This window comes from Rosa chinensis, chromosome 7, assembly GCF_002994745.2.
Source record: "Rosa chinensis cultivar Old Blush chromosome 7, RchiOBHm-V2, whole genome shotgun sequence".
NCBI classification, from domain to species: Eukaryota; Viridiplantae; Streptophyta; class Magnoliopsida; order Rosales; family Rosaceae; genus Rosa; species Rosa chinensis.
Genome location: NC_037094.1, coordinates 40,934,161 through 40,945,634, shown reverse-complemented (window position 1 = coordinate 40,945,634; position 11,474 = coordinate 40,934,161).

The window sequence follows — 11,474 nt, the reverse complement described above, 5'->3', positions numbered from 1 at the left end:
GATATATGAAAAATGTGTGCATGAGTAGTGGATATGGATTTCGTAACCTTGGTACAAAATATGAGCATGTTAAGATGAGTTTTGATTCATAAAAGCCCATGTGAGATATTGAGCCCATGTCCCTTTTTCTTAGAGTGATAAATGAAAAATATATTCTTATTTTCTTAGCGTTGTTTTGATGATCTCATTATTCTTTCATTTGATTGATTACTTGCCATAGATTATGTTTGATGGACTAGAGAATGCTAGAATTCACTCTTGTACTTGTTGAGACGTTTGTCAATATATGGCCCTGATTCTGGAAAGGACAGAGGCACCCTAGGAATTACCACCATTGCCATATAAGCATGTGTCCCCTTTTGTGCCCGTCGTGGGACTCCCCTAGATAAACCCCTTTGAGCCTACATTAAGCCTTTTCTTTCATCACCCTTAAAATCCTTAACCCTGAACCTTAGTATAGCTACACTCCTACCCTTTGTTCTAAAAACTTAGTGGAGCTATCTTTTGGGGACTTTACTTAAGGATTTGGCATTGAGAATGAAAATTGAGAAGAGGTGAAAGTTCAAGTGTGGGGGTAGACTTGTCCATAAAAAAAAAAATGTATGCGAAAGCCGTGAAAAAGAAATGAAAAAAAAAAATTTGTACACGGTTAGAAAGAAAGAAAGAAAAATGTTTATGGATTTTAGTCCCCCATACTTGGTGAGTTTGGAGTTTGTTTTGAATTGAAGGCCCATTACAGAAAAATTTGGCCTTTGTCCAATTCATTAGAGTTCAAAGGAAGTTTAGAGTGAAGTTAGGGCCCAAAATGAAGACATTTGGCCTCTTTACATTACCTCTATGGGATGGGACGTTTTGATATATCTTGGTGGATTTCTAGAAGTCTCTACAGTTACATGAGCTCTGCTAGGTTTTTAGGACACTTTGTTAAATTCCTTACCCTTTCATTTCTTAAAACCTTGAGCCTTGGCCCCATTACAACCCTTAATAAGACCTTTTTGATCCTTAAGATGGGATAGCCTTTGTGATAGGAGCATTTTAATGCGACGTTTTACTTGCTTTTCCCTGCATTTTCTGCGTTATTTCCTTAATAAAACCCTGTTTAGGAAAGTTTCCATTCTTTGATTGGGAAAGTTCCTATTTGTAGAAAGTTTCTATTTTTGTAGTTTTTATTTATCATTTTTAGTAAGTTTCCATTTTTAGTAGTTTCTATTTTTCATTTTTAGAAAGTTTCCCACTTTTCATTTTAGGAAAGTTTCTATTTTTCTTACTAGTTTCTATTTTCAGGTCCTTGTCACAAATGAGCTGAAACGAGCTCACAAATGGAGAGAGAAGCTAGCCAACGTTGGAGGGAGACAAGATGAAGTACAAAGGGAAGCACAACTGAGCAGAAATGAAGAAATGAAGCTTTCCTGGTCCAACCAGGAAACCCTGTCCAGAAAAGGAAAGCTTGCCAAAACAAGACTCTTGAGCCAACCATGAATGGAGATCGAATTAATGAAGTGACATGGCATGAGAGAAGCTTCTTGAAGACTCTAGATGATGACATGGCACAAAGGTGGCGCATGGAGGCCCAAGAACTCTCAAGACTTGTTGGATTTTCGGCAAATGGATCAAAAGCCCACAAAGCCCATGCAATTAGGGTTTGTGACGCAATGAAGAAACCCTAGAGATGTTTGCCGTCCAAAATGAAGAGAGAAACAAGGAAAATGACGTGGAAAATCAGAAATTAAAAGGAGATTTTCTAGGGAGATTTTCTAGGGCTATTTTTATGGAAATTCATCAAGAGATAAACCCTAGAATATCTTTTGCCGTCCAAGCCAAGAGGAAAAGAAGGAAGTTGCCGTGTGAATTAAAAGAAAACCCTAGAGAATTCGGCAAGGAGATATTCAAGGGAGAAATAAAAGGAAAGAGAAAAAGGTGGAGACCAAGAAAAGCTCAAAAGAAGTCTAGATACATTCCTTAATTCCCTAAAGGAAGTTTGGCCGAATTGAACTACAAAAATCAGAATTATATCAAGGGAATTTCGGCAAGATTATTTAGGGAATTAAATGGAATTTTGTGATTGGTTGAACCACCTCATAGGGCTTATTTGGCAAGATATTATTGGAGGAAATTATGTGGAATTTTCAGATTAATTCCATAAGGTTTACACGGCTTGGAGAGCAAGTTGGCCGTCCCCTATATAACCTCCCATCTTCTCAACGTTTTGGGAGTTCCAAGTTCCATTCTTTACGTTTACACCTTGAGAAAATAATTCAGAAAACTCTTTAGACTAGCCGTGCTCCTCTCCATCCTCTAGGGCAACCACGAAGTGCAAGCAAGGCCAAGGAAGAAGAAGACAAGCCGTGCACACCATCCACCCTCCACCTTGAAGATTGCTTTCGAAATTCAAGAGACCACATCATCACTTCATTCATCTCATCTTCATCACGGTGTAATCCGATTCTCCTTGTACCTTTGCTTTGTATTTTCGTTGGTTTTGCCTTAGTTGACACATATGTATGAACAAGTATTGTTTTCTGAAATTTTATGATGAATTGTTAATTTTCAGATTCATATATTGCGATTTATGGTTGCTTTTGTGTGAGTGTTTGATTAAATTTGCATGATAGATAACTTTTGTATTTTAATCTTATGTGGTTGCAAACACTTAGGGTTTTGATATAATTGGTGCTACGAATTTAAGAACATGAATCAACTTTTTGGTTTTGTGTTCTTGGATCGATAAGTAGTAAAGGTTTTGTACAAAAACCGAATTTAATCAAAGAAGATTGCAATTAGGTGGACTTTTGCATACTAAGTTGCACATTTGAGTTGATAGCCTTTCTAGGTGCTTAATGCGTTAAACATGACATGATTGACTAGCTTTCTAGGGTTTGATTGCATGTTTGATAGGATTAATCTAGGTGCTTTCGCTTAGGTTAATTAGCATTGAAAGTAAAATATGGGAAATTGTTTGCTTTTGAACGTTTCACATGATCAACTCCTCTTGCATGACTATGATGAACAATGATGAACTTGAATCAATTTTAATCATGAGTTTCGACTTTGATCTTTGTTCTTACATTCCATTTATATTTTTATGTTTTTGCGTTTTTAATTATTTAGTTAGCTTTTATTTTCGAAAATAGAAAACCAAAATAAAAAATCCCCCCTTTTTCGTAAATATGTATATATTTTGTTTTATTTTTGTAAATATTATACTTTGTTTTAATTTTAATTGTTTAATTGTTTGATAATGACAGGTGTACCCTCAATCCCCGGAATAGAACGATCCCTATTTATTACGTACTACTAATGACATTTCAGGGTTAAATTGGTCGCTCGATAAAAGCGACATCAATTTTTGGCGCCGTTGCCGGGGATTGAAAAATCATTTGCCATTTGTGAATATGTGTTTTGTTTATATTGCGACCGAAAAAAAAAAAAAAAAAAAATTTTACTTGTTTATTTTGTAATTGTCGAAATTTAGTTAATTAATTACTTAGGTTGTTATTTATATTGTTGAATACGAATTTAATTGTAGGTTGTAAATTAAAGATGGAATAGGTGAAGTCGTGTTTATTAATATTGGCCTAAACCCCTTATTGGTACCTAGTCCAGGTCCCTTAAGGTTGAGGGCGGCCTTTATTAACATTCATTGAACTGTCTTCACACTTAGGACCTTTTTCATCCAAGTAAGTATAGCCTATGTGGGATGGTGTCTAGGAAAGGGGACAACGCTCATGACAGGTTCTTGAATCCAGAAGTGCTTACAAATGGGCGTAAACCTCAATGAGGGAGTAGCCTATGCCAAAATGGATCCTACCTCTTGTGTTCGTCCTCCCTACCTGGCCATTTCAGTAAGGTTGCCCAAAGGATGTAGGAGGGACTTAGTGTCTAGACGACTATACTTGGGCCGCACGTCCTCTTGATTTACCGCTTGGAATTGAATTTGAAATCAATGATATATATAACAAATGAAAATATTGTGATTCACTAAGGTATATTGGATTAAACATAGTCTTGAAAAGGGTAGCTGTTTCAGTCCCATTGCACATCGAGACTCCCTGTTCCCGTACCTAAGTGTTGAAAATAATTGTAAAGAAAAGAAAAGAATGTAAATAATTGTACTTATTTTCGTAAAAAAAAAAAAAAAAAAAAAAAAACAAGAAAAAAAAAAAAAGAGAGTGTAACGTTTGTTTGTTTGAAAGTTTTGTGTAAAATGCGAAAAGAAAAGAATTAATTGTAAATATTGTTAAATTCTTGATTGTTATAAGTGTGTAAAATCGTATGAGTAGATAAGGGCCCTTTTGTTAATATTGGCCTTAACCCTTCATTAGTGCCCTTCTAAGGTCTTTTGAAGTTGAGGGCGGCTTTTATTAACATTTGGAGAACTGTCTAACACATGAGTTCTTTTCAAGCTGAGTAAGGGGCATATAGGTGGTGTCTTAGGTTGAGACCCTGGGTGATGGGTTCAATTGGATCTCAGAGATACTATAGACTGTGCGTAAACCACAATGTGGGAGTAGCCGATAGGGGCCTAAACCTCAATGAGGGAGTAGCCTCCGTAGTGTCACCAAAATGAGTCCTCCCTCTCACTTACCTCTTAATCTGGCCATCTAGCCTTCTGAAACAAAGGAAAGCGACTTATGTCTAGGCGACTATCCCTAGATCGTATCTCACCAATAGTAGTGGTTTCTATTGGGCTCGACTTACAACTTGTAATCAATTGAGATATTAACTTTATTTTGTAAAGATAATAAGATACTTGAACATAACCTCCACTTGTAAATTGTGTTGTTTTGTACATTTTATACTTGTATAAACTTCTTACGTGGTTTATTTGTGAAAAGATTGTGGATAGTTTGTAATTTATACTTCTTTTATACTTGTATAAATCATAAATAGTAAAGTCGTGAATAGTAACTTGTGAATAGTGACTCGTGAATAGTAAAGTTGATGTATAAATCACTAATTTGTAATTAACTCACTTTACACTTTGCTAACTTTTTGAATTTTGATGATGTTCAGGATTCCTATGAATGACCGAGCCTTTTAGACCCTCTACACTAAAGGAAATTGAAGCAAGGCTCGCTCGTTTGAAGGGTCCTTCACTCCTTGAGCACACAAGCCCTTCCCCTTCAACATACAAGGAGTACACATTTAACGAGCAAGGGAAGCGGATTTACTTTTCTGAGGAGTCTACATCACCTACACCAAGTCCATCTCCTCCTTCACGATCACCTTCACCTGTGATTTCGTCCAACTCTACACCACCACCTTCACCACCACCTGAAGAAGTCGAAGAAGAGAGAATGGCATCTATTAGGGAACTCTCCACCGCAACTGTTGAAGGAGGACCCCCTACAGGCATAGTATACCCTGCCCCTGCAGCTGGAAGACAAGCAGAGTTTGAGCTTAAGAGTGGACTGTTGCACAAGCTCCCTATCTTCCATGGCCTTAATATGGAGGATGCTAATAAGCACGTACGAGAATTCCAATCTGTTTGTGCAAACATGCAACCACAAGGGGCGGATGAAAACCTTCTTAAGATGAGAGCATTTCCATTCTCTCTAGCTGATAGAGCCAAGGATTGGCTATATGAGCTTCCTGCAGGTCGTATCACATCATGGGAAACAATGAGAAAGGCCTTCTTGGAGAAATACTTCCCAGCTTCAAAGGTCATCACACTTAGGAAGAAGCTTAGTGGAATAGAGCAAGCTCATGATGAGTCCTATGCTGCCTACTATGAGAGGTTCAATTCCTTACTTGCACAATGTCCTCAACATCAGATGAAGGATGAGACCCTACTCACATGTTTCTACGAAGGACTCTTACCCTTGGAAAGGCAAATGTTGGATGCTGCAGCTGGTGGAGCTTTTGTGGATAAGTCACCTGCGGTTGGGAAGGAACTTATAGCTAATCGTGCCCTAAACTCCCAACAGTATGAGGGTGTGAGACAACCCACTCGTAGGGTAAATGAGGTGAGCACTAGTCTGATAGGAGCATTTTAATGCGACGTTTTAACTGCATTTCCCTACACTTTTCTGCGCCATTTCCTTGAAAAATCCCTGTTTGGGAAAGTTTCCATTCTTTGATTGGGAAAGTTCCTTATTGTAGAAAGTTTCCATTTTTGTCTTCATTTTTCATTTCTCATTTTTCATTTCTCATTTCTGGAAAGTTTCTATTTTTCATTTTTAGTAAGTTTCTATTTTCATTTTTTAGAAAGTTTCTATTTTAAGTATAGTTTCTATTTTCAGGACCTCCGAGCTAGAAAGTGGAAATGAACGCACGAATGGAAAGAGGAGCTTGCGAACATCAAGACGAACGAACATGAGAGAAAATGGCCCACACATTTGAGCAGAAATGAAGAAACAAGCTTTCCTAGTCCAACCAGGAAATCCTACGAAATGGAGGAAGGCTTCCCTAGCAAGTTTCCAACGCAACCATGAAAAAGAAATGGAAAAATAATGTGTTTTGCGTTGGAAAATGAGAAGGCTTGAAGATGAAGCAACGAGGCCCAAGAACTCTTGGATTTTCGGCAAATTGGATAATGGCCCATCAAAGCCCATGACACTAGGGTTTGTGACGCAAACCCTAGCCCTAAAGATATGTTTGCCGTGAAATTGCATGAGAGAAACAAGGAAGAGGCGTCCAAAAATCAGAAATAAAGAAGATTTTCTATGGAGATTTTCTAGGGTTATTTTCATGGAAATAAATCAAGAGATAAAACCCTAGAAGACCTAGCCGTCCAAGCCAAGAGGAAAACAAGGGGATGCCGTGCAAACTCTAGGGAATTCGGCAAAGATAATGAAGAGAAAAACAAGGGTTTTGCCGTGAGGAAAAATCAGAAAAAATAAAGAGATTTCGTGGAGATTTCTTAGGGAGCTTTTAAAGGAAAGAGAATATGTGTTGAACACAAAAAGCTCTCAAAGGAGTCTAGGTTCGTCCCCCTTTATTCTCTAAATATATTGTTGCCGAAATTGGTGAAGGAAATCAGAAAATATCTCTTTATATTTCGGCAAGATTATTTAGGGAATTCATATTGGAATTTTGTGATTGGTTGCACCACCTCATAGGGCTTATGTGGCAAGCAAGCATTGGAGGAAATTATGTGGAGTTATATCATTGTGCCGTGAGTTTCATTAGGGTTAGACGGCTTGGAGAACAAGGAAGCCGTGCTCCTATATATTCATCTCTTCTCTCAACGTCAAGGGTTCCAAGTCCACACTTTTACGTTCTACACTTTGAGAAAATAATTCAGAAATCTCTCTAGCTAGCCGTGCTCCTCTCCATCCTCTAGGGCAACCACGAAGTGCAAGCAAGGCCAAGGAAGAAGAAGACAAGCCGTGCACACCATCCACCCTCCACCTTGAAGATTGCTTTCGAAATTCAAGAGACCACATCATCACTTCATTCATCTCATCTCCATCACGGTGTAATCCGATTCTCCTTGTACCTTTGCTTTGTATTTTCGTTGGTTTTGCCTTAGTTGACACATATGTATGAACAAGTATTGTTTTCTGAAATTTTATGATGAATTGTTAATTTTCAGATTCATATATTGCGATTTATGGTTGCTTTTGTGTGAGTGTTTGATTAAATTTGCATGATAGAAATCTTTTGTATGATTATCTTGAATGGTTCGAAACATTTAGGGTTCTTATGTGATTGTTGCTACGAATTTGAGAACATGAATCAACTTTTTGGTTTTGTGTTCTTGAATCGATAAGTAGTAAAGGTTTTGTACAAAAACCGAATTTAATCAAAGAAGATTGCAATTAGGTGGACTTTTTCATACTAAGTTGCACATTTGAGTTGATAGCCTTTCTAGGTGTTTATTGCGTTAAACATGACATGATTGACTAGCTTTCTAGGGCTTGATTGCATGTTTGATAGAATTAATCTAGGTGCTTTCACTTAGGTTAATTAGCATTGAAAGTAAAATATGGGAAATTGTTTGCTTTTGAACGTTTCACATGATCAACTCCTCTTGCATGACTATGATGAACAATGATGAACTTGAATTAATTTTAATCATGAGTTTCGACTTTGATCTTTGTTCTTGCATTCCATTTGTATTTTTATGTTTTTGCATTTTAATTATTTAGGTAACTTAGATTTTATTTTCGGAAATTAAAACCAAAAACCAAAAACTCCCCCCTTTGCGTAAATATGTCTATATTTTGTAAATATTATACTTTGTTTTAATTTTAATTGTTTAATTGTTTGACAATGACAGGTGTACCCTCAATCCCCGGAATAGAACGATCCCTATTTACTTTATACTACTAATGACATTTCAGGGTTAAATTGGTCGCTCCCAAAAGCGACATCAATTTTTGGCGCCGTTGCCGGGGATTGAAAAATCATTTGTCATATTGTGAATATATGTGTTTTGTTTATATTGTGACCGAAAAAAAAAAAAAAAAAAAAATTACTTGTTAATTATTTTGTTATAATTGTCGAAAATTAGTAATTACTTACTTAGGTTGATTATTTATATTGTTGAATACGAATTTTAATTGTGAGTTGTAAATTAAAGAAGGAATAGGTGAAGTCGTGTTTATTAATATTGGCCTAAACCCCTTATTGGTACCTAGTCCAGGTCCCTTAAGGTTGAGGGCGGCCTTTATTAACATTCATTGAACTGTCTTCACACTTAGGACCTTTTATATCCAAGTAAGTATAGCCTATGTGGGATGGTGTCTAGGAAGGGGACAACGCTCATGACTGGTTCTTGAATCCAGAAGTGCGTGCAAATGAGCCTAAACCACAATGTGGGAGTAGCTCATGCCAAAATGGATTCTACCTCTCGTGGTCGCCCTCCCCTACCTGGCCATTTCAGTAAGGTTGCCCAAAGGATGTAGGAGGACTTAGTGTCTTGACGATTATACTTGGGCCGCACGTCCACTTGATTTACCGCTTGGAATTTAATTCGAAATCAATGGTATTTATAACAAAGAAAATGTTGTGATGCACCTAAGGTATATTGGATTAAACATAGTCTTGAAAAGGGTAGCTGTTTCAGCCCATTGCACATCGAGACTCCCTGTTCCCGTACCTAAGTGTTGAAAATAATTGTAAAGAAAAGGAAAGAATAGAAGTAATTTTACTTAATTTCGTAAAAAAAAAAAAAAAAAAAAAAAAAAAAAAAAAAAAAAAGAAGATAATTAGATGTGAATAGTGACGTTTTGTTTGTTTGTGTGAAAGTTTTGTGTAAATGGTGTCTAATCTTGTTAAACAAAGGAAATGTAAAGAATTAATTATAAATATTGTTAAATTCTTGATTTATTATAAGTGTGTAAATTCGTATGAGTAGATAAGGGCCCTTTTGTTAATATTGGCCTTAACCCTTCATTAGTGCCTTTCTGAGGTCTTATGAGGTTGAGGGCGGCTTTTATTAACATTTGGAGAACTGTCTAACACATGAGTTCTTTTCAAGCTGAGTAAGGGGCATATAGGTGGTGTCTTAGGTTGAGACCCTGGGTGATGGGTTCAATTGGATCTCAGAGATACTATAGACCGTGCGTAAACCACAATGTGGGAGTAGCCAATAGGGGCCTAAACCTCAATGAGGGAGTAGCCTCCGTAGTGTCACCAAAATGAGTCCTCCCTCTCACTTACCTCTTAATCTGGCCATCTAGCCTTCTGAAACAAAGGAAAGCACTTATGTCTAGGCGACTATCCCTAGATCGTATCTCACCAATAGTAGTGGTTTCTATTGGGCTCGACTTACAACTTGTAATCAATTGAGATATTAACTTTATTTTGTAAAGATAATAAGATACTTGAACATAACCTCCACTTGTAAATTGTGTTGTTTTGTGCATTTTATACTTGTATAAATTTCTTTTGTGGTTTATTTGTGAAAAGATTGTGGATAGTTGTAATTTATACTTCTCTTTATACTTGTATAAATCATAAATAGTAAAGTCGTGAATAGTAACTTGTGAATAGTGACTCGTGAATAGTAAGGTTGATGTATAAATCACTAATTTGTAATTAACTCACTTTTACTTTGCTAACTTCTTTGAATTTTGATGATGTTCAGGATTCCTATGAATGACCGAGCCTTTTAGATCCTCTACACTAAAGGAAATTGAAGCAAGGCTCGCTCGCTTGAAGGGTCCTTCACTTCTTGAGCAGACAAGCCCTTCCCCTTCGACACACAGAGGGTAATCTTTAACGAACAAGGGAAGAGGACCTACTGTTCTGAGGAGTCTACATCACCTACACCAAGTCCATCTCCTCCTTCACGTTCACCTTCACCTGTGATTTCGTCCAACTCTACACCACCACCTTCACCACCACCTGAAGAAGTCGAGAAGAGAGAATGGCATCTATTAGGGAACTTTCCACTGCAACTGTTGAAGGAGGACCCCCTACAGGCATAGTATACCCTCCCCTGCAGCTGGAAGACAAGCAGAGTTCGAGCTAAAGAGTGGTTGTTGCACAAGCTCCCTATCTTCCATGGACTTAATATGGAGGACGCTAACAAGCATGTTCGAGAATTCAATCTGTTTGTGCAAACATGCAACCACAAGGGGCAGATGAGAACTTCTTAAGATGAGAGCATTTCCATTCTCCTAGCTGAAGAGCCAAGATTGGCTATATGAACTTCCTGCAGGACGTATCACTCATGGGAACAATGAGAAAGGCTTCTTGGAGAAATACTTCCCAGCTTCTAAGGTCATCACACTTAGAAAGAAGCTAGTGGAATAGAGCAAGCTCATGATGAGTCCTATGCTGCTACTATGAGAGGTTCAATTCCTACTTGCACAATGCCTCAACATCAGATGAAGGATGAGACCCTACTCACATGTTTCTATGAAGGACTCTTACCCTTGGAAAGGCAAATGTTGGATGCTGCAGCTGGAGGAGCTTTGTGGATAAGTCCCCTACAGTTGGGAAGGAGCTGATAGCTAATCGTGCCTTGAACTCCAACAATATGAGGGGGTAGGACACTCTACTCGTAGGGTGCATGAGATGAGCAAGAATACTGCAATTGAGGATCAACTGAATAAGCTTACTCTCTCATGAACCAAGTGGTAAGTTCAAGGACCAGTGCAACAATAGCTTGTGGGGTATGCTCTATGCAAGGGCATGTTACAGATCAGTGCCCTCAACTTAATGAGAATGGAGGATGGGAATCTGCAAATGCTATTGGAGGATATCAAGGAGGATACCAAGGAGGACCTCAACGTCCTAGACATGATCCTTACTCCAATACGTACAACCCAGGATGGAGGGACCATCCCAACTTCAAGTGGACCAACAATGATAACGTTCAGAATCCTCTTGGTGGGAACTTCCAACGTCCTCAAGGGCCTTCATTCCAAGGATCATCTTTTCAAAGGCCCTACATGCCTCCGCCTCAACAGAACTCAGGACCTTCAATGTCTCACTATGACAAACGTTGGAAGCCTTGACTAGTTCCACCCAGGCCTTGACAAACTCTACTCAAGCTTTGATTCAAGGACAACAGACCC